A 25,130-nucleotide genomic window follows, 5' to 3' on the forward strand; every position below is an offset into this window, starting at 1 on the left:
CAAATGCACTAAATAAAGATAGAATACTAAAAGCAGTAAGAGAAAAAGGCCAAGTAACATATAAAGGCAAGCCTATCAGAATTACACCAGATTTTTCGTAAGTCATCTTTCAAAACTTCTGCTCAATGTATTTATTCATGGTTGATTTTGTTGTTTGGTATCTAGATTTTGAAGGTTTTTTTTTGTTGTTGTTGTTCTTTTGTTTTTTGTTTGTTTGTTTTTTTGGTTTTTTGGTTGGTGTTTTGTTTTGTTTTGTTTTTCAAGACAGGGTTTCTCTGTGTAGCCTTGGCTGTCCTGGAACTCACTCTGTAGCCCAGGCTGGCCTCAAACTCCTGCCTCAATCTGCCTGCCTCTGCCTCCCAAGTGCTGGGATCAATGGTGTGCACCACCACTGCCCTGCTGGATTGAAGTATTAATTCTCTCTCAGCTATATAATTGTTGCAGCCTGGGAAAGTGCCTCTCATTTTGTATGCAGCCTGCCCATTGTTGTTGATGGCAGAGGAGAAGCTTTACAGTTTCACCCAATTCTATTTTTCACTCCTCACAAGCATTGTCTGAGCTACTGAAGTCCATTTCCAACAGTGTGTGCCTATGCCTATATCTGGAAGGGCTTGCCTCTGTTTTAATGGGATAATTCCAGAGCTTCAGCTATCATATTGACATCATTGATATATTTTTAATGGGTGTGTGTTTATGTCTGTGTTAAAGACCTAGTTTACCTCTTCTACATGTGAGTCTCTTAAGTACTTTCAAGATAACTTTATATCCTAGAAGGATGTGGTTTGAATCCATTTTCATGTCAATACAGGTTAAAAAGAAAGTTTGAATGCTTTTGAAATATGACGTATAAAAAGGTGTGGGGCAACAGCACAAGGAAGGAATTGTGAGGAGGGGTGGCTTTGATAAGACAATTATTCCTTGAATAGGTATGAAAAGGAAGTTAAATTTGCTCTGAAATTTCTCATGTTAAATGATTAGGGCTTTCTGAGTTTCCAAATGACTTTGTTCTTCCTTTGCTCTTTTTCTTTTTTAATAAATTAAAGCATCTAATATGATGTAATCTTTGGCCACATTTTTCAGCCTGTGAATCCAGAGGTGGCAAGGTAGTCTAGTCTTGTTAGGAAACAGGAGTACCGTTGAAATGTGCATATTTATTGGTGACCAGGTATAAGATTAGATTTACTGAGCAAATAGATTTTGTGCAGCCATCCAAAACAGAGTGGTCGCCAGAATGCTAGTACTGGCAATAGTATTTCTTTGATCCTTTACCAATCAGTTATCACATTTTCAAAATTATAAAGGGAAGAACTATGCTCAAGGAAAGACTTGTGATGCACAAACATAAACCTGTCGCTGAGCTCTGTGCCTGAAAGGATGATTGGTGACCATCATCATACAAGCAAAGAACCATTGTTAGCACCGTCTTATAATTCATGGTGAGGCACTTAGGAAAATATGACTGGTCGTCATTATGCTGCATCCATTCTATTTTCTGTAAGGCAGATGAATGTGGGGTCGTTTGTTTAGCATAATAGTTTTCAGCATGGAAGTAGAGAGCAAGTTTATTACCTGAATTTCCCCTTCCCCTGAGAGGGATTTGTTTCACTTTGAAGTAGGATTCTTATAAAGAACCCACAAGCCACAGTGCACAGGGTAGTTTCCTTGAAATGAAATCTAAACTATAGTCTATTTTACTTTTCCAATTTGCCTGGAATCCAAGAAACATGGGCACAGATTGTTACTGGGCGCTTGGGTTCGTAAACCTGATACCTTGTTTTTTCTGTATTTCAAAGGAATTAGGAAACAGAAACTGGTAAACTGAAAATGGATTTATTTATAGTCTAGTAGATCAGGGTGTAGAAAGAAGCCGACTTCCTTCTCATTTTCCTTGTGTATTCTATGTATGCATGCTTGACAGTTTATAGAGAGCATGGAGACATAGGTTTGACTATTAGCAGATTTAGCCTTCTGTCTTTGGGAGAAGAGAACCTGATTCCAAGCTGTCTCTTTTCTCTTTGCTGGCATGATTCTAGTCTGAGGAAAGTGGATTTTTTAAAAGACCTTTTATTTCTTAAAAAAAGAATGGACTTATGGAATGTAAGATTATCCTCTCAACACTTACTTGCTCTGCTCTTGGCAGAGGTCTTTGTCCTTATGTCCATTTCCCTGATTGGCACATAGTGGAAACTTGAATCTTTTCTTTGATGGAACCAGCTTCAACTACAGACTTGTGCATGCCTCTTAAACATTATTTTAAAAAGTATATTAAAAGGACTTTCCTGGCTGCTGAAGGAGGAATACAGGTGTCTCTTTATATTTCCCCGTTCCAGAGACTTAGTGTAGACTCATAGATGCAATACAAGGATCAAACTTCAGTAGATTTTGCCCCGATGAAAGACTACTTTAGATGTGGAAGTTGGTGAATGTCCTACAAAGACTTTCTGCTAGGTTATTAAAGAGGCTAGTAAGTACTCCATTTAGAAGAGATGATTTAAGGACATGAGGAATAAATGTTTGGAGTAGAAAGTGGGTTCTGTAAGCTCTGATCTCAAGTTTTCTGATGAACTCATCACTCCTCTGAGATTGCGTTTCTTCTGTAAGACAGCTGCCCACACCTAGGAATCAGCAGGCTACTATTTTGATTGTGTGGGGTAACACATAGTGTGTCCAAAGGAAGGCAACACTATTTGCAACAGATGTAAAGGAAAGACTGTCTTTACACATCCCCCCACCCCATAGGTCAATAGACAGTTTATTTTGGGTGTATTTTCTTTTCTTTTTTTTCCAAATTTCTATTAGGTATTTACTTCATTTGCATTTCAAATGCTATCCAAAAGTCCCCTATACTCTCCCCCCCCTCCCCTCCCCACCCACTCCCATTTCCTGGCCCTGGTGTTTCCCCTGTACTGGGGCATATAAAGTTTGCAAGACCAAGGGGCCTCTCTTCCCAATGATTCTATTTTTAACCCATATTCTACTTCATGTTTCTTATTTTAAGGTAAGGTTGATTAAGAATAAGTGGTATTCCCTGGTGCTTCTTCCCTGATCAGGGTCTTCTCTTTCTTTCTGCTTTAATTCCTATTGTTTCTGAATTTACATAACCACAAGGGCTAGCTGGCTCAGGAAAACAGGGAGGGTGCCTGTATTTAAATAGGAAACCTTCATCAAAGGAAGACTCCACATTTTCCTCCTCTCTTTCCTAGCACTCCTTCAGAAAACAAGCAAACACCCACTGTGACTTTTAGGCCTTTTAAATGAGGTGGAGGAACTAATACATTTGGGAGGGGTCAGTAATAAAGGATTTATTTCTAATTTTACAAAGATGCTGCCTTTGACAGAAGGAAGCGACATGCAGGTAGAGTGAAAGCTGTCACCACTGTAACCTTCAACAGAGCATCAGCTACTTTATGTAGGAGAGAGATAATTATAGGACAAACTGTACTGAGTCCTCATCAGCCATGGGGGAGATGGAGGAGGACAAGACAAGGATAACCTGCTTCTATCAGTTGTTCAAAAATCTCTCTCTCCCTCTCCCTCTCCTTCTCTTCCCCCTCCCCCTCTCTCAGAACATCTGGAGCAAGTAGAGTTATAGGCATTTGTGACTCACCCACCTGAAATGGGGGCTAGGAACAAAACTACAAACTCTCCAACTCCGCATGTATTCATAAGTGCTAGGCCATCGTGCCCAGTCCCTATTTTATTAATTGTTATACTAATTTTATTTGTCAAAGATCCCAGGACAATCTTTAAAACCAGAGCTGTCCCTTGATACTTCTGTCCAATTTACAGGCTGAGTACCCAAAGCTATATTCTGGGTGCCTTATGTTCTAAAGTATCTCATGTAAATATGACAGGAAATAAAAGCCATCGAGCCTTACTTTTCTAGCAGACTGATGGGATTTAATGAATGTTAGAAGACTGTAAAACCAGAGGACCACCATAACACTAGTTTTAAATAAATTCCTTCTCAGCTAACAGACATTCGGAGTGGTTGTTCAAAAGTAAAGTTCACAGCATGTGCATATACATATGTACATATGAAATGAATCTGTTTTTAATCCTTGGAGGAAAATGAAACTCTCCTTTCCATACCACTACCCTTTAAAAGTGGAGACTTTGAAGGAAGTCTCTGAGAACATAGAACTTATGGGACCTTTAAGATAAACTACAGCTTGGATTCATCAGACTCCTTGCTTTATTTCCCACCAGAAAAGGGCCTCAAAATAGAATTTCTATATGAAACCTATGGGAACCAACCTAGAACTGAGTGGAAGTTGGTTGGTGACTGACCTCAAAGCACCTTAATAATTAGCAGTATTTTCTGTTGCATGAAAGGTCACATATAACTTTCATTACATCAGATAAACAGAAAATGTGCAATTGGGATCAACTTTATTCTAAGGAATGCTTACTCATAAGAATCCATAGCATTTGCTGAGGTAGCCAACACCTTCCAGGACTGTGTGGAATTGGATGGCTATCATGGTGGTCTGGAGTTACTGAGAACTGTCCCTAGAGCTTCTGATATACAACAGGCCACAGAAAGATTCCAGGATGAAACTTTCGGCCTTAAATTATTATAGTCTGAAATTGTTGCTCATAGGCTAGCTGCGGGGTTGAATTATATAGGCATTCCGTCAACACTTTGACTCAGACAACTGGAGCTTGAGGATCCTAGGTCCTTCACTTTGCCTACCACATCCTTTCTAGCAAATCACTAATCTTCTTGTAGACTTTTAGTACACATTTAAAAACCTAAATAATTTCTAGATCATGTGGTTTGGAGGATTATCATTTGTGATAGTCTTGGAAAAACATCATTGTATTATTGACTCAAACTATACACTATAGTAAATTATTAGATTAATAGGTGTAGTTTGTACATGACAAAGGTTTTATCACAAACAAAACACACACACACATACATATCCTCATGTATATTCAGTAAAAATAATGGATTTAAGCAGCTGGTTAGAGTAGCTATCTGAATAATTCATGTTTTTATTAAACAGGCAACTTATGAAGATTTCTTTGAACAATGTTTTTTTTTGTTGTTGTTTTTGGGTTTTTGTTTTGTTTTGTTTTGTTTTGTTTTGTTTTTCGAGACAGGATTTCTCTGTATAGCCCTGGCTGTCCTGGAACTCACTCTGTAGACCAGGCTGGCCTCGAACTCCAAAATCTGCCTGCCTCAGCCTCTACCTCCTGAGTGATGGAATTCAAGGCATGTACCACCACGCCCGGCACGACCAATGGTTTTTATTAGAGCTATTATGAGTCAGTAATAATGGTCTATATAGCAAATTCTCAGGCTCATTGTTATGTTTGTATTATTTGAAGAAGATGTACTTGATTTCTACTGTCTCAATTAGTGTCTATTAACCACAAAGAATAGATTTTTAAAAATAACATTTATGGATATTTCAAATTTGTGGTGTTACATGATAAGGGTGGTAGATAAATAGGCATGATACGCCTTATTTTATTGTTTATACATTGGATTCACATTACCTTGTTAATTTGCTTAATATATGCTCTTTGCAGAACTTGTGCTTAAAACAGAGATACAGCATGGTTTTAAGGGTGCTCTCTATGAAGCAGCTTCAAGGGGTTAGCATCACAGAATCTGGAGAGGTAATTGTGTCACAGAGGAGAATGCACAATTCTAGGCATGAAAGGTATATGTCAGATACAAATAACTGAGCTTGGGGAGAAGTAGTTTCTTGGAATGGTTCACAAAAGACAAAATACTAAAACTCAGAGATACAGGAGTGGATTACTCACCAAAGGAAAGGTGGAGAATGCATGTAAGTTTCTAGTTTTTGTCCCAGGCCATTTTCACCTACCACTCCAGTGGAAGAAGACCTTAAAGCATTCGCTTCCTGAAAGCTCCTTAAACTATTGGTAAGTGAGCTTAACAAAGAACAAAGCTGACTATACACGTTATGGGAAGAGATAAGACAGTAAGAGTCACATGTCAGCAAAGGAAAAAGGTGTCCAGGTGGAAAAAAACAAAAACAAAAACAAAACTGCTCTGTAACTGCTGTGTATAGTGCACTCCATGCAGACAAAACTCCATATGCTTCCTAGTTCTAACACAGCAACAGAAATATGAGGTCATATTTATTGTTTTAATCTTATAAAGCAATCAATTAAGCAAAGTTTTTAGAAACTAGTAAATGCTTTTTTCGTACACATACAATGAGAAGATTTGGGAGTAAGAATCTGATTTACTTCAATCAAAACAGCACAGTTTGGAGGGCATCTTGCATGCTTTGTACTAACCAGCATCTCACATAGGAACTCAATATCATGGAAAGTTACAAGCTGAAAAATATAAGGTAAATGATGAAAGAACTGAATTTGTGGATATATTAAAATGGATTAAAGTATATTAAATAATGTCCAACTTGTTCCAGAGGAAAGTATGGACAAAGAGGGAAAGTTATGATGTGAATATACAGATATGCACAGTAAGACTCTCAATATAAATAAAGTTTATTTACATATATACTCACCCACAACATAAGAGGTTCTGCATGAATGGTTTTTTTGTTTTTTTTTTTGTTTGTTTTTTAATTTATTTTTTTATTAGGTATTTTCCTCGTTTACATTTTCAATGCTATCCCAAAAGTCCCCGATACCCACCCCCCCAATCCCCTACCCACCCACTCCCCCTTTTTGGCCCTGGGGTTCCCCTGTTCTGGGGCATATAAAGTTTGCAAGTCCAATGGGCCTCTCTTTGCAGTGATGGCCGACTAGGCCATCTTTTGATACATTGCATGAATGTTTTACAGTCAGGGCTCCTCTCCAACTCTATATAGTAATAGAAAGTATGGATTTGTATGAAAATATTTAAAATATATGCAGTGCTTATATATAAGTATAAAGAACATATGTATTATTTAGATATGTGTATATGTGCTGGATAGCATTTGAAATGTTAATGAAGAAAATATCTAATAAAACAGCATACAAAAAAAGGTTTTTAACATATGTGGAAGCTATTTGCTGTTTTACATCTGGCACTGAAAAAACATCATGTTTTTCAAAAGTCATACCCTGAGGAATATTGGATGCTCAATTACTTGAAGAATATAAAGCAAAATTAGATAAAATCCCTCTCCAATCTCAAAATGATCACATTGTAAAAAATTACATGCAGACACATATCATTAAAAGGTACTTTTAATTTTTCTGAAGTACATATTCCAAGATATTCAAACAATAGTTTCCATGGAAGTAACAATATTTGAAGTAAAAATTCTTATAAAATTAATTTGCTGGTAGAAGCTAAACTGCTATATAATATAATATAGAAACTAAAGACTCCTTACAGTAGCATAAAAAGCATGTAGTTATTTAAAAATAATTAGTTCAGAAAAGGTGTGCTTGAATGGAAGGTGATGGGAAGGAGAGAGAGAATTAATTTCCCAAAAGGCAAATGCAGATAAAATTGTGGTTGGTGTATTTTGTCCTGCAGGTACACCTTGTCTGTTCTCTTGGGTTATATTTCGAATTAGCATGTGCTCTAATGATTGTACACCTCCACAAATGACAAAGGCACCTTTCTGTCACTCCTCACTGTGCAAGTGTTCTGAGCTCTGCCTTGGCTTGCTCCTTCCATGATTTGATAAATCAAGCGCAGAAACGTTACACAGAATCTTTAGGAGAAGTTTCAGATTACGATGTGTCCTACCCAGTACTTCAGAGTTCTTCATTAAGTAATGGAAACGGTGATAACGAGATATGGGGGGGGGGGCAGGGAGAGCATCCATCCTGATCCATTTGATGTTTCTGTTATTACAGGATCATATAAAATTTTAAAATGATAACTTTATGTGCAAATGCAAATAAAAACCTTCCCTGGTGGCTATCATCTATATGTATCTACAATGGCCTGGGTTCAGAAAACATCTTCAACTCTGAAAACTTTGTTATAAATACGTGTTTCTGACAGGTGTCAGAGTTGGCAGACTTTTCTGACAAACCTTAACACATCCCTTTTCTTTTTTTTTTCTTTGTTTTTTTTTTATTAGATATTTTCTTTATATACATTTCAAATTTCTTACTCAAGCTAGGAGGACAAATTATTACAGGAAAACACAATCTTGAACGTTTTTCAGTCTGGGCCATGGTGGTGCCTTTAATCCCAGCACTTGGGAGCCAGAGTCAGTTGGATTTCTGAGTTCAGGGCCAGCCTGGTCTACAGAGTAAGTTCCAAGACAGCAGGGCTACACAGAGAAACACTGAGAAAAACAAAACAAAACAAAACAAAACAAAACAAAACAAGACAAGACAAGACAAGACAAGACAAGACAAGACAAGACAAGACAAAACAAAACAAAACAAAACAAAACAAAACAAAACAAAACAAAACAAAACAAAATAAAGCAAAACGTTTTTCTGGATCCAAGATATTTGGCCAATTACATGCAATAGATAAACTGCTACATTTTGATAATCCCAGAATGGAGAAGAAATGCAACTGTCCATCTTCCTCCTCCTCCTCTTCCTCCTCTCCTCCTCCTCCTCCCTTCCTACTTCTCTCTCTCTCTCTCTCTCTCTGAGGGAATAATGAAATTTCTGTGTTATTACATTTTCTTATTCAAGGGCATTTATCTTCTGTGGGCTTAAGATTGCTGTGAGTACTGAGAATAAAGCAAGAAACAAAGACCAGATAAACAGAGGTTTCCATGTGATAGACATGGACAGGTTACAACAATAGTATCTGGATCAGATGAAAAAACAAACAAACAAAAATGAACACAAACCAACAAACAAAAAGGGCAAACACAAAAAGAACATGCAAGCTAAGGGCAGTAGTGTCCCATAGAAATTACCATGGTGACAGAAATTCTTATACATGCAGGCTGTAGGTAGCTATAGTATACTAGATTTAAGCTAAGTATGAATAATAATTGAATCTTAAACTTTACCAAGTTTTAATTAATTTAGAGAGCCACAAGAGGCACATACTTATGCTGTTGGAGAGTTACAAAAGTGAAGGTATATCCTGGGGAAAAACAGCGTGCATCTCAAGAATTTATGCTCATGAGGTTGAGTGAGGAGGGTCAGAAGTTCAGGATCTGCCTTGGCTATATAGTGAGTTCCTGCTCATATGATCTCCTTCAAAAATGAGCATCTATATTCATGCAGGGATAACCAAGCTAGTACAGATGTATGGTGATAGTTATAAGCAGAGTTAGCAAAGACATTGGCTGTGAAATTAAATGGAATGGAGGACAGTATGGATGCATCTGTATGTGGATAAGAGGCAGGGGGTCAAGCCCATGTGGGGAATTAGAGACATTACCCTAAAATCTAAAATATTGTACATTCATTCTAAATCTTACATTTTATAACAATTCATTTGGCTTTCAGTTTCTTCAAGTCTTTGTAGACATGTACTTTAGCTGGAGTATTTTATAGGACAAAATTTTACCAAGTTTATATGTAACTTCACCTGTACTTCAGTCCTTTAAGGCTCCTCTATATTTTCTTTGCTTACCCTATTGGTAAGGTATGCTACCCCTTCTACTGTAGGTCCATCCTTACACCAGCAAAGTTGTTCTCTCTCTCTCTCTCTCTCTCTCTCTCTCTCTCTCTCTCTCTCTCTCTCTCTCTCTCTCTCTCTCTCTCTCTCTCTCTCTCTCTCTCTCTCTCTCTCTCTCTCTCTCTCTCTTTGTTTTTCGAGACAGGTTTTCTCTGTATAGCCCTGGCTGTCCTAGAACTCATTTTGTAGACCAGGCTGGCCTCGAACTCAGAAATCCACCTGCCTCTGCCTCCTAAGTTCTGGGAGTAAAGGCATGTGCCACCATGCCCGGCTCTTTTTCTGTCTTGAGAGTGAGATCAGCTCAAAAATCAAATAAATGAAAACATAGGCTGACAATTCTTTCAAACTAATGAGAATTTTAGGTCACATAGCTGAAGAAACTAGCAAGCAAAATTTTTTCAATTAAGAACTCTAGGTGGGTAGACTGTATAGGATGTTAATGAAACTTCAAGCATTCAGAATTACCTTGACTTACATCTCACTAAAAGAATACTGTCATACTTGAAAACTTCTTGACATACATAGATATTTCACTTTCACATAACAGACTATGAGACTATTATTGTAGATTTTGACTTTATCAGTGATTTCATTTCTAAAAGGAGTCAGATAACTCTGAAAGAATAATTATTATGCTCTCTTTCCAAAGTTTACTTTTAATTAAGAAAATGTTTAAGCAGGACTATGGTTTCCTTTAATTAAATTCCTTTTTTAAAATGGTCACCTCTTAATCTGCTTTCTCTCTTCTCTATTTCTTTGTTTCTCTTTCTTTCTTTCTTTCTTTCTTTCTTTCTTTCTTTCTTTCTTTCTTTCTTTCTTTCTTTTTCTTCCTTCCTTCCTTCCTTCCTTCCTTCCTTCCTTCCTTCCTTCCTTCCTTTCTTTTGTTAGTTTAGATGCTGGTAAATATTTCTTAACATAAAGAAAAATAAAGAATAGCAAAGAAAATACTAACATCCTTTGACTGTTAATGTGCCAGAATCTCTAAAATGTGCTATTGCTGGTCATTTATTGAGTAATACTCAATGAATCTATTGAGTAATACTCAATAAATCATTGAATAAACGAAACTGTATAAACTTACTTCCAGCATTATTACTTTATACATAAATGCTATATGCTATCCCTACCTAATTCACATTGTACCTAGTGATCTCTTTATTTTTCAGATAAAGAAATTAACAAACTGTACTAATTTGCATTACCAGATTCACACACTTTATAATACCACCAAGATACTACTTACAATCTTTTGAACTGTAAAAATCTCTTTCTCTTTGAGCTAAGAAGGTAGCTCAATTAATACATTATTTGTTTTACAACCCTGAGGACCTGAATTTGATCCCTAGCACTCATGTAAAACTTCCAGGTGTGTTGGTGCACATATGTAATCCTATCATTAAGGAGACAGAAGCAGGTTGATACCTGGAGCTTACTTGCCAGTCTCTCTTAATCTACAAGGTGATCTGTTGGTCAGTGGGAGATGGTGTCTCATTAAATAATGTGGGTAGCTTCCTAAAAAGGACACAGGAGGTTGACCTTTGTCAGTTATACACATATCAACATATATGTGCATGCACACACATACTCCCCACATTTCTCCTATTATATAAAATGGTAATTATTATAATTCACTAATATCTGGACTATAATAGTTTTACATGATAGATGGCTCTGCCATTTGCTAGTTTTATTTACCATCTTGAACTGGAGTAGCTTAATCTTGATGACCTTACTTTTCTTGTTTAAAACACTGATTTATTAATTATGTTGTCTACAAAATGCTGATGTAATTCAGAGCATTAAAATCGTATTGTATTGCTTGGAATAATCTTTATAAAATATATAGGAAAATATGCTTCAGAGTAGGTACTTAATGCATTTTTTGGCAATTAGTGATCATTTTATCTGACTGACTTTACATGTGAACGCAGCCAGGAAATTTTTGTTAATTCTTTTAAGTTGATAAAAAGTTTTTTGTTTGTTTGTTTGTTTGTTTTTAAGCCCCAATGTTCTTTCTGTCTTTCCAACCACATACTCCTTAGTTTTCATCTTCTTATAATTTACAGATTACATGCAACCAGATACCATTATTAATGAACTCATAGGAAAATTGATTAACATCCTAATGACTTCCTTCCCAAGAACTGAAAAATATCCTGGACTTCCTCACATTTTCGCTGTCTGCTCATGATCAGTGTCTCCACAGAGATTGGCTTTGGCATCCTATGGGCTGCTGTTGTTTGTGGTTGAGGTTGTCTTTTTGTTGCTCTTGTGACTTGTCTATGAACTCTATCACTCACTATCTGCTGTCAAATATTGACTAGCATGCTGATGATGCCATTCACTTTTATTTTCTCTTTTGGTTTAGTAACTGTGAAATTACACGTTATGCCTGCTTTTCCTGCTTCTGGGAATCCCCTAGGTTTACTCTTACAGTGAACTCTAATTTCTGGGTTGCTTTTCTTTTCTTTTCTTTTCTTTTCTTTTCTTTTCTTTTCTTTTCTTTTCTCTTCTCTTCTCTTCTCTTCTCTTCTCTTCTCTTCTCTTCTCTTCTCTTCTCTTCTCTTCTCTTCTTTTTTTCTCTTTCCTTTACTCTTCTCTTCTNCTTTCTTTCTTTCTTTCTTTCTTTCTTTCTTTCTTTCTTTCTTTCTTTCTTTCTTTCTTTCTTTCTTTCTTTCTTTCTTTCTTTCTCTTTCTTTCTCTCTCTCTTCCTTCCTTCCTTCCTTCCTTCCTTCCTTCCTTCCTTCCTTCCTTCCTTCCTTCCTCATTATGATAGTTTAGAAAAATCTGGCTTGCTCTGCTAAAATGATTTATGTGGCTTCATGAAAACCCTATCCCTGTCATGTAGGAAACTGACCTGTAAGAAAAAATTTGGAGAGTGCCACCTTGAGCCAACTCTAAGATCAAAGCTGATTCACAGAAAGAGAAAAATTAAGAAGAGGGTGAAGGGCATTGGTATTTAGTTGATGTCTGAGTCTTTTTGAATGGCTAGGTAGAAGACAAATACAGAAGCATTTAAGTACTGGGGAGATGAAGAACTGTCATATATATAAACAGACTCTGTTTTTCTTCCCCAACTATACACAAAATTGTAAGATTAGCCTGGATTACAGAAGTATCTGCAGTGCCTAAAAGCATTACTATAGATACTCAGTTCAAATCAGGATACAACTCTATAGCTTTAGTTGTTGTTGTTGTAAAGGATTAATAATTAATTCATATTAGTTCTTAATATGACCCAGCCAGCCCCCAAATAATTGAGACTGATTCTTATCGATTTCTTTAATCAATTTAGCACAATTAATGGCAATGAATGGCAACTCTCCTTAATCTATTTTTCTTATGCTCTAGACTAATTCCCAGCTGTGCTCCCCAGGTTATTTCAATCTTGTTGGGGCTGCCTTTTTGCTTCTCAAGATGCACCCTGGCCATGTGCTCATGGCCTATCTATCCTCCTCCTCTCATTGTCTTCTTTCTCCTTCTTCCTCTCTTTCTTTTCCTTCTCATGGTCCCTATCTGCAGTGCCCAGCCTGGTAAAGGTAACTGAAACCCGGCTTACCTCTATTCTCCCCAATAATTGGTTGTAGCCCTTTTTATTTAACCAATAGCTTTAAATTAGGGAGCATGATTTCCACAACAAAGGCCAGTTTACAGGAGAATTCAGTCTAAGATCTGGGGGCAACCAGATCTTAGAGATCAGAATTTAAGATTTGGATGATAAACAGCACCTGACCAACCCCCAACACTTAGTAGTTTTGTATTAACAGATAAAATAAGGCTTCTGGATGGTGCTCTGTCATACAACACCCTCATTGCATGATGAGGTCTGGGTTCTGTCTCTAGTACTTAAGAATTGAACGAAGTGATTGATTAAGTAAATACATAAATAAATATGAAATAAATACAAGAAGAAACGGGATGGGGACTGTGTCTGTTTTAAACACATGCATAAAGGGCAACCCTCGATGAGATATACCAACAGTCTGTACTTGTACGGTAATCTTTTTACATGGAAAATTTCTCTTCTCATTTACTCCATTTGTTTTTCACAGAAACAAAAAAGAAAGGAATGATCTCATTACCAGTTTTGGACAAAGAAAGCCATGTTTCTCAAATCAGATCTTTTCTGTCTTGGTTTTCTTGAATACTCTGCAAATTTCTTTCCCAGCTCTTTGGCCTCAAGGCCTGCCAAAGAGCCCTTGTTTCCCCGAGCTCCCTTTAGGCTTTTTGCCTTCCTAGCAGTCCCCAATTCTGCTCTTTGTCTGCCTCTCCAGCCAGTCCTGACACTGGTCCTTTCCCAGCCTGTCTTTGTGTTCTTACTCCATGGGAACTCTTCCATGGGCTCCTCGTGTTTATGCAGTCTAGACCAGGGGCGAGCCTTTTATTTATTTCTTGGACCCAGCAGGGGTTTCCTGCTTGGTTTTCTGTGTCAGAATCTGAGTTAATTGGACTAATCAATCTAACGAATTTTTCTTAAGTTATTCTACTATCTTAGCGCCAAGAGCTAGTCATTGAAGCTAATTGGTGGCACCCCCACGGGTTGAATTTCATTTCACCAGGCATGCTTTGTGAGGTCATTTCACACACTGGAAATAATGCCTTCCTTCCATCTGTCCCTTAGAAGGTTTCTGGCAAACGTATTTTTAAAATTGCTAAGATAGTGGGTGTGGAAAAGCTTGGTTTAGGAAGATGGACACACAAGCGAGTTTAGAGCCGATAGTGTAAAGTTTACCAAAAACTAAACAGAGGTCCCACTGTGTGCACTGAATCAAATGCTCATTATCTCTACCCGAAGTTCTCCCTTTTCGTCTAGAAAGCACAGGCAATACCTGTGCTGTGGAAATAGAGTAAAGAATTTTAATTAAAAATCGATTGTGAATGAGATTGTTTAATTATTCTCAAAATTGGGCTGCTGGTAGTAGTACACACAAAATGAGTAGCAGAGGGATCATCGCAAGCACTAAACGGAGTCATTTGAAAGGCAAATAAATTAAACATTTGGCACTGAGTGATACATTGATCTTATGGGTTAATGTTAATTATGAAGGTGTTACCCAGGGCCATGAGGCTATAATGCTCCAGAGTGTGTACAGGAAATCTCTGTGGAGTGCCCACAACAATTCACATATGAAATATGAATCCTCTAGCTTACCAATTACTCTCAATTCATTTTTTTTCCTGGTATAGTTGAATCACTGACTAGATACAATACAGCAAAAAGAGAATGGCACTAAAAGCATTCAAACGGAAGAACTAAAATAACAGAAAATTGTAGTCTCAAAATACTGCAAAAGGGTAGTCTCTCTTAGGTCAGCGTGTGTCTGTCAATGGGGCTCAGTCAGGGAAGGCATCCTTCTGCCTTGCACAGAGCTGTCTCCTCACAGAGCACTTATCAAGAGAGCAAGGTCTCTTCTTGCAAGGCTCATCTATACAGTGCGACTAATCTTACCTCAGTGACTTTCATAAAGGCTTTCTCTCAGACAGTTGTGTTAGGCTTTCTGCCTTTGACATGAATTTTATATGGACACAATTTAGCCCACAGCAGGAGATAAGATAGGTCTACGTTTTAATATATTCTCATTATTCTTTGTTTACTAGCTATGAAATTAATCTTCTTTGCCTACTATTTTCTGATTTTGTTTGGTTAAATAAGTCACTAAAAGCGATATGAACGCTTTTGCGCTAGTTTTCAGTTTTTTATTCTCTTGGCAATATCTCTGCAGACCACAATAAGGACTACTAAGCATGGAACATAAGACAAAGAACGTGGAAGGCAATTGATGCAAAATCAACATAACCATCACTCAGAAGTAAGGAAATACTTCTTATCTGCATTCTCTTTAGCTGATGTCTTTTAAACTGCTGGTGTCATGAGATAAGAAAAAATTCTATTCACAGCTCTCTATATTAACAAGATTTCTGATTATTTACCAGACCATCATGATTTAATGAAGATAGGTAGATATTAAGAATCATTGTGCCTCTATTGCATACGCCAACAAGATTTTGCTGACAGGACCCTGATATAACTGTCTCCTGTGAGGCTATGCCAGTGCCTGGCAAATACAGAAGTGGATGCTCACAGACATCTATTGGATGGAACATGGGGTAGCCAGTACTAGAGAAAGTACCCAAGGAGCTGAAGGAGTCTGCAACCCTATGGGAGGAACAATATGAACTAACCAGCATCCCCAGAGCTCGCGTCTCTAGCTGCATATGTATCAGAAGATGGCTTAGTCGGCCATCAATGGTAGGAGAGGCCCTTGGTCTTGTGAAGATTATATACCTCAGTGTAGGGCAATGCCAGGGCCAGCAAGCAGGAGTGGGTGGGTTGGCAAGCAGGGGGAAGGTGGAGGGTATAGGGGATTTTCAGAGAGGAAACTAGGAAAGGGGATAGCATTTGAACTGTAAATGAAGAAAATATCTTTAAAAAAAAACTAAAAATAAATATTAAGCAAAAAATAAATCATTGTGTCCACATAAGGTCCCTTTATTTTGCTTCCTAGGAAAGGCTGTTCCCATAATTGGAGGAAAATATTATTCAGGTACTATTTAGCAGAGCAAAGATTGTTAGCCTCTTGACTCTACCTGTATTCCCAAGCACTTGATATCATCACATGGATGATTAATATTCCTAGCAAGTCCTCATCTCCTTGAATTAGCCAAAATGCCATTTTCCTGACCTCACTCATGAAAGAGCAAACTCTGAGTAAGGGATTCTATGAAGAAGCATCATCTCAAGCACCATACAATTATAAGAACACAGATATTGTTTTGAAACACTGTTATTAGAAAAACTCCCTGTTATGTTCTTCTGTGAGGCAGATTACTACTCTTTCATGGAAGGCTGCAGAACAGGGATTCTGAGTTAGATTTAGTTGTTAAGCGTTGTCATCTATTTGGGTTCTGTCAGTAAGATTAGTGCAAGATAACACAGGTATCCTGGTTTCTAGATGCTTAGGCTCTAGAGCTGTGTTTCAATCCCATCTTTTATCCTCTTAGCATCATTTCTGGACTCTTTTTTCTTGAGAAATGTTTCTATTTGGATAGAAAGTCTCACACTGTTTCTTGTTCCCAGCCATTTTGAAGTGTCCCAGAGCAAGATTGATATCTCAGCAAAAGAACTCTGAAATCTACTTGTTTGGTTTCCAATCCTGACTCCACCATTTGCTGATCTTAGGACTGAGTAATTTACTTAGCGTTTATGCACAGTAGTTTTTTCATTTGAAAAAATTAAAAAAGACATACTCTTAACATTGACCTCTTTGCATAGTTGCAATTACATATATAAGTTTTATAGAATGTAATTCCCAGGGGGCATAGTTAGGAAAACAGACTACCCGTCTCTTATCTTTTAACTAGGTGTAAATTCAAAATCTCTCATTTTTATAGCCTGAAAGAAGAGATATCCCATTTCATTTACAATCCCCAAGGTTTTAGGTTTTGGGAGTAACTTAAAATCCTCTCTCTCTCTCTCTCTCTCGCTTGCTCGCTCGCTCGCTATCTTTTATTTTCCTGTGTCTTTGTGTTTATCCTTAAAAGTTGTGTGCTTGTATGAACCATGAAAAGTTTGAAAGGAGCCCGTAATGACTCAAGAGTTCTTTGCTCCTAAATCCTCAACAACAATCATTTAGTTTGTTGTCAGAGCTATTGTGCTTAATTAATATTTATGTAAGACTTAGTGAAATCATGAAAATTAACAGATGTCCTTATCTAAACAGGTGGTGCATGTATCAACAACGGCAATGAGAACAGTGGAACTTCTTTATATCTGAGTCATTTCCAAGTTGAGTTAGTAATCATGGCTTTCACATTTATGTCCCAGTGTGGAAAGCACACAACTGGGCCAACAAACTTGGTTATCAGTGCATTCTAAGATATTCATGTGGAATGTGAACCTTAGTTTATATTTCAAAAACTAAAATATAAAGAGTAGCTGTCCTAGTTACTTTTCTTTTGATGTGATAAGACATCATTCCCAAGACAACTTATAGAAGAATTTATTGGGGAATTACAGTTTCAGAGGGTGAGTCCATCGTCATCATGGTAGGGAGCCTAGAAGGATGCAGGGATGCATGGAAGGAATCCTAAAGGGCTTATGTCTTGACTCCCAAGCAGGAGGACTAGTTAGAGAAATTGTGTGTGTGTGTGTGTGTGTGTGTGTGTGTGTGTGTTATGGTGGTTGTGGTGGCGGTTGGGAGTCAGGGGTGTCAGGCAGGCTTTTTGAAAACCTCACAACCTGCTCTTAATGTCACAACTCCTTGAACAGGCCACATCTCAACAATGCCACATTTCCCAATTCTTTGCACATAGTTATACAAACTGGGAACCAGCAATCAAATACATAATGCTGTGGAGCCCATTCTCATTCAAAGCACCTCAGTGGCATTGTCAGAAAATTGTTATAGTATCTCACAGAAAAGCCTAGAAATCATATAGAGTTGACAGGCTGCCTTTCTAGAGTGACTGAGGACACAGACTTCTTTGTTATTAAAATTATAGTGCTTCCCAAGTCTCAGCAAATGTGTATACATTGCAGCAAACAGCTAGTAAAGCAGTGTAAAAGGGCTCTATATCAACAAACACCTCTAGCTCAACATCACTTATTCTGTGCAATATCAGTGCTGGATCTCTATAGGGCTTTTGGACAGATCTTATTCTTAGTCATATGACTCTCCCTGTTTGCAGGATATTCTTAAGAATTTATCATTTTATTTTTATTTGAGACTCATTCTATCTCCCAAACTAAAATTAAATTTTCACCTGAGAAAGGGAAAATGTCCACTAAATAGATAAACATCAAATTTGAAATGAATTATTAATTTAGAAGCTGGTATTTTTCAATATTAAGTTGTTAAGTTTGTTTCCTATTTAATACTCTTCCCTATCCTTTGAAATCAGTTTACAATTTGTAATAATTTTTACTTGGCTCAAGTTTATTGATCATAACACTCTTTCTTAAGAGGACTGAATGACAATCTCATAAAAACTCCGATGGAAATCCACTCACTCTTTCCTTCAGCTCCTAAATATTACACCACTTGTCTCCTGCATACCAGATACTAATTCAGGTGTTGGGAATAAGTGAGCAAAACAAAGTAAAAGTTGGTCTGAAGCTCAGGTGTTTGATGGGGAAGCATAGATGGTAAATCTGTAGCAAAATTTAGACTGCAGTAAATAAAGTGTTGGATAATGAAAACTGATACTTACACAAAGTGATGGGGGTGAGCATCTCTGTAGAGATAACCCAAAATGCACATGCCTTCTGGGGAAAAATGTGCTTGAAGGGTCTCATCTTTCAGAGCAACAAGGGCACGGGAGCTGGACCTGATGGATGGAAAAATCAGATTTGTAGATGAGGCTTCAGAGACAAGTTTAGGGTGAAAGGGGAGATGACACTAGAACTCCTTAAGATAAGCTAGCACACTGTAATTGCCCAAGCCCAACAGAATGCAAAAATGTCTGGTTTCACTTTGCTGTTTATTTTTCTCTTCTTCAGTTATCCAGTTGTTGAATGATTGACTGTTTCTGCACAGGTTACTTCATTAGACCTAGAAAACAAAACTGGAATAGGAAATATTTTCTTATTCTGAGCTTGAACTATTTACTCTCTAGAGACTTTCAGTCAGCTCAGGAAGTTTAAAAGTCCTCAACTTTGTGCCTCTGTCTTCCAGCAACCTTCATTTGCTTGGTAAGTGCACTCTCTTCTATGTAATGCAATATTTTATACAAAAAATGGCCTTGATAACTGTAGCTGAACTGTTATATTTGTCTTCCTTCAAGACAGAAATTTCAAGACTTCTCATTGCATTCATGATCAAAGCCTAACAATCATCATATCATCGTCAAGGATTCTACGGTGTGTGTGTATGGGGGGGGGGGGNGAGTGTGTGTTTGTGTGTGTGTGTTACATAACTGCATGTATATTTCTATCTAGCACGCTTTTCCTCCCTTGCTAACAAAGTGCTATTATTCCTTTATGGCATCTCCTTCATAAAGGTCTCTCTAGCCTTTTCTCTGAGAGTTAATTACTTCTGTCCACGTTCAGCCCTGTACTTCTGTCATCTCAGGCATCACTGTGTATTGTTAGGATTTTATGCTTCCTCTTTTATTTCCCACTAGAATAGAAGTTCCTTAGTTGTCAAATGCAAAGCTTATTTGTTCTTGAAACTCTGATACCTAGCAAAGGACTTGGCACACAGTCAGTTTGAAAATATTTTGTTTTTGATGAAAAAATACCCTATTAAAGATGAGGCTAATGGTCACAGCATGAAATAAATAGAATATGCATATAAATTGTGTTTTTATTATGTAATCTTTCCAAAAAAATCATTATTTGAGGGGACACATACTATTTATCAGAAGTCATTATTTAATATATGTTTACATGGACTTATTATTTAGCATTCTCCATATTTTATGTATTTTAAAGCATTTCACAGAGAATCTCACATTCCTGTGCCATTTTGGTTTGAAATCACTTAGGCCGGGCAGTGGGATGCATGCCTTTAATCCCAGCACTTGGGAGGGGGCAGAGGCAGGTGGATTTCTGAGTTAGAGGCCAGCCTGGTCTACAGAATGAGTTCCAGGACAGCCAAAGCTATATAGAGAAACCCTGTCTCGGGAAAAAAAGAAAAGAAAAGAAATCACTTAGATTTTATTCATTCTCTCATGTATAGTAGAACAGACTACCATGAGACAGCCATCTTCAGAAAATTTTAAATATTAGACTATCATAGGTTTATAAGTAAGTATATGCATTCATTAAACCAAAGATCATCACTGGATTGTGGACATCCTAGGGATACAGGATATAGCTTATTTATCTTTGCATCGCCTCTGCAGACTGCTGGCATGGGGAACTATATTACCTTTCTGAAACCCTTAGGAAATATGGTATGCTAGTAAATGACTAACTGACTTTCAGAAACACCACACAGATGATGCACGCCGTGCTGGCGCACACACACACACACACACACACACACACACACACACATTCATACCCTCATACACACATGTACACACACACACACACATACTCATAACCTCATACACACACATACACACACCAGTTGACAGGTGAGTCCATCTATTTCTCATGTTAAAAACATTTGTACCCAATGAAGCCATAATATGCTGCTTAACCATGGTTATGGATCCTCCACAGACTATTAAAACAGAAAACACTTGACCTTGAGAAACCAATATATTCATAAAGTACATATTAGGACACACTTCTAGAGATGTCTAAGACAAATTTTAATAAAATACTAACATTTTTAAAACAAAATACCTGAATCATTTTCACTGAAAAACATGAGAGTAGAAAAGAAAAACTAACACAGAACAAACAAAACCCATGGCTTTTAATTTCAAGGCTCTCTCTCTCTCTCTCTCTCTCTCTCTCTCTCTCTCTCTTTCTCTCTCTCTCTTTCTCTCTTGCTTCACTTTATAATGGCTTATATGGTAATAAAACTCCACTTTAAAAAATAGTCAATAAATGGAAAAATAATTATGACTTGTAAGATACTTAACTTGGGATGTTGATTTTGGGCTGATTCATTGACTTTGAGCTCTCTTCCGCTCCTGTGTAAATTCTCAGTAATATCTCAGTGGTCTTTTCTGCCCTTACTGAAAAAAAAGTTTTCCATTTACAATGTAGTTTAGCATTCTTTATTTTACATACTTTTATAGTGCTTTATATTTATATTTAACTGGTTTATTTTGCTTAGTTCCTTCATATGACATAAGTACAATTAAGTTTAATGTGTTTTTCAAATATGTGCCTCTTCTTGATTATCCATTAGTTCTGAAAGTTTCATCACACTATGAGGGAAAAACTAGAGACATCCTAGGAAACTTCTGAAGAAAACACCTACACTGATGTGGAACAATAGGAGATTAACTTTCCACAGTACCTTCTTGTGATTTCCATATTACCCACCCCCTCTGGTGGCTATTCTTGGTTCTCAACTTGACTACATCTGAAATTAACTAACTGCTGAAGCTGCTGGGCACACCTTTGAGGGATTGTTAGTTGGATCCCTTGAGGTAGGAAGACCTATCTGAAGTTGAGATCATGGGAGGTCTGCAAACCCTTTTACATCTGGAGCATGCCTTTGCATAGCAGCTTATATAAGTGACAAGGGAGAAAGAAGCATTTCACTCTGTGTCTGTGTGTCTGTGTGCTGTCAGTCTCTCTAGCAAGTTCATCCTTTCATTGGCATTAGAGCTTCTTTGTCAGGTGTACACTGAACACTAGCTGAGACTTACAGCTTTTTAGCCTGAACAGCTACCAGATTCTTGGTCTATCTATTGATAGATATTCATGGTTGGACTGGGCAGATCACAGCCTAAAAGTCCCTCTAGGAAATCTGTATATCTATCTATCTATCTATCTATCTATCTATCTATCTATCTATCTATCATCTATGTATCTACCTACCTACCTATCTATTCATTCTACCATTCTGTTCTTCTAGAGAATCATAACTAATGCACTATCAGGTTTAACAAACATACATAGGTAGGAGATGGAGGTTTTAGAGCAGCCTCTCTTCACAATCATTATCCATGAGTGACCCAGGCTACTCCTTGCCCCATGTAGAAGGGATTTTTATGCAAGTGGATGAAGTGTTACTGTTAAAGTTTCACTTCAGTTTAATTTAACGTATTTTAAAATAATTTTATCTTGGCTTGCATTGGAGCCGAGGGGTAGACTAAGGGTACTGAGAGCCTGCACAAATCCACAGACTTCCACTCAGCTGACAGTCCTGCTTTATTTAGTCTAGTGTGACTAATCGACTAAGCTAATTCTTTAAAGTTGATGTTTTTAGGAAATTAAAAATGTTTTAATAATTAGAGAAATAGTTCTTTAGAAATCTCTTGGCAATCCTATCTTTAAAAACCTAATGTCTGTGTGTGTTTTTTTTTATGCATAATTGCATCAAGTTCACAATATCCTATGGCCTAGAGAGGTAGCAGTAATGGTGCTTCTTCCTCTGAATTTCTGACTTTTATCCCCCAAAAGTGCATGTTCTGCAAAATTAAGGTGGGAGAAAAGAAGCCATTTCAGCTATGTAGAAGATTTTTGTTTTTGTTTTTTGTTTGCTTGTTTTTTTACAATATATGATTGCCTTGGCTTCCATAGTAGGTAACTGGTTCATGAAAATTGGCTTTCCTTCTGGAATTGAAAATATTTGGACTTAAAAGATAAAGTAGGCTGGTGTATGGTGGTCCATAATCCCTGTTGTTTCAAGGATATTTTCTACCTACTGTCTAATCTGTTAATTTATTGGTGAATAATGGAAAGTACTTCCTCTCCAGAGTTGTGTTTATTTTTCATATCTGTAATGGAGAAGTTATTCTTTTCAGAGCCAAATAAAATAAGTATGCATGCTTAACCTATCCAGAAGAGAGTGAGATCAAATTGACTTTACCACAAATGTAAAAACACATGCACATGGAAAACTGTAGGTTTCTCTTTGTATGTTTCCTCAAATAAGTAGAATTCACACATATCTCCAACACACACACATACTCAGAGACTGCAGTTCTTACCACATACCCAAATACACTCTAATTATATATGCACTCATTGCTAAAGATGGTAGGCCTCTAACAGTGTGTACTAAGAAATCACTTAACCTTCCTGTAAAGTGTCAATAAATATTAATTCCTTAGTTTTATATGACACTTTGGATAATTGCCTTACTTAATTTCTATTTTATATGTTTAAATATATTTATTGAAATATAGTATGATTTATTAACATTATAATAACTAGTTATTATTCTGAGTACTATGGCCTATAAGATAAATAACTTTGCCCTTTTAGAGAAAGCAGAAGGTGTAATCATTATATACAGTAAAGGTATTTTGAAGGCATATTCCATATTAAACATACAAATAAAATCCTACCCAATATGATTAAATCTAAAGGGATATAGGAAAGTGAAGCATACCTTATGTATATATCAAATTTTATCAAAAGGAAAGGTAACTTATCCTATGATATATAGTTCTCAATCCATGTGTGTCCTTCTGAGTCCACAATTAATACATTTGTTACTGATATTGTTTTTGGATGAAAAGTCTATTTAATCAAACAAATTGGCTAATCACTTGAGTAACTAATGATCCTCCAGAGATCATCCAGAGTAGAACAATATCTAAAACATAAAATAAGGAAGTTCAAATTGGTAAGATAGAGGAGGATGTTGATAGTTTCTTCAAGTTTCATGAACAAACTCTGTCAGCCACATAGGTGGGTACTTTTGGATTTTTACACAATGTCAGAATTTATTGAGTGACAATAAATTCACAAGGTCGGCAAACTGCTTCAGATAGATATTCCTGCTTCTCTTAGCAACTGTGCTGGTTGGATTTTGTGTCAATCTGACACAATGTAGAGTCATCTGGTAAGAGGCAGCACTAATGGAGAATATAATTCAGCAGATTGTGCCTGTGGGAAAGTCTTCAGGGGCATTTTCTAATGCTAATGATTAATATAGGAAGGCCCAGAACACTCTGAGAAGGTGCTCCTGAGTAGTATAAGAAAGAAGGTTAAGCAAGCCCTGATCAGGCAGTCAATAAGTAGCAATCCTCTATGATCTCTGCTTCAGTTCCTGTCTCTAGTTTACTGCCCTGATTGAATTCTTTCCTGTGCTTCCCTTAGTGAAAGAGTGGGAGTAGTAGCAAGAAATAAACATTTCCTTCTCTATGGTTTTTATCACTGTTTCATCACAATACTACAAGGCACACTAGAACAATATCTGTGCCCTAAGAAAACATAAGTTCCTTATTTCTAATTTATTCACTAATATTCACTTTCATATCATGCATTCCATATTGCACAGCAAACACATCCATAAATCACATCCACAAAACAAGACAAGACAATCACATTACTTGAAAGTCTGAGAGGCTAACCAAAGGGATGCAGGAGCTTCTACACTGATAACAAACCCTACATAAACTCCAGGGATAAAGCTTCTGATTTCACTCAGCCTTTGCAAGTCACAGGTTTGAGAGTGAAGCTATAGAGTTGAATTCAGATATAGAGGTGAAAGGGTTGGCCCAGATCCAGAGGAAGGAATAGACCAATGAATGAAAGGCAAGTCCAAAAGGGCAAATAGGAGGATAAACCGACAATCGTTAAGTAGACCAGCTTCTTCTAAGCCCAGATGAAGTGTAGGAAACAATAAGATGTCTCTTTTTGTCAGTCTTTGGTGCACAAACTACATCATCAGATTCTGTATTGGCAGGAGCCATCACCCATCACTAAGCTTAGTGCTTCTTTTTTTTAATGAGGTCAGAGGAAGAGATTACACCCCTGCCTTGGTCTAGAGATTGCACCCTTCCATGGTCCCAGTATATTTCATAAATTAATAGCCTGGTATCCTTTCTACTCTTGGGAATACTTCATTTATCAATTTGTACTGCATAGGTAGTGCTGGATAAGATACTATTTTTGGATCCATCTAGGCATAAAATCATCCCCTTTCCTCTGAATGGAATCAGAAAACGATTGTAAAAGGACTAAGAGCAGGTCACAGTCTCAAAAAAAAATCAC

At 37.1% G+C, this 25,130-nt stretch overlaps 1 protein-coding gene across 9 annotated transcripts in view; it reads left to right on the forward strand.

Annotated features, from left to right (window-relative positions):
- Positions 1–25,130, forward strand: part of Lrrc4c (leucine rich repeat containing 4C) — a 1,249,590-nt gene that overhangs the window by 1,144,582 nt on the left and 79,878 nt on the right. Inside the window, exons 2-3 of one of the 9 annotated variants that reach the window (XM_029473973.1) lie at positions 15,277–15,363; positions 19,169–19,244. The exons of 6 other annotated variants lie outside the window; for them this stretch is intronic. The gene's annotated coding sequence lies outside the window, so the exon portion shown is untranslated. Of the gene's footprint in view, positions 1–15,276; positions 15,364–19,154; positions 19,245–25,130 lie in introns of those variants that run through there. 2 more of the 9 variants (XM_029473972.1, XM_029473974.1) reach the window with 2 other exon arrangements.

Source organism: Mus caroli, chromosome 2 (genome assembly GCF_900094665.2).
Source record: "Mus caroli chromosome 2, CAROLI_EIJ_v1.1, whole genome shotgun sequence".
NCBI classification, from domain to species: Eukaryota; Metazoa; Chordata; class Mammalia; order Rodentia; family Muridae; genus Mus; species Mus caroli.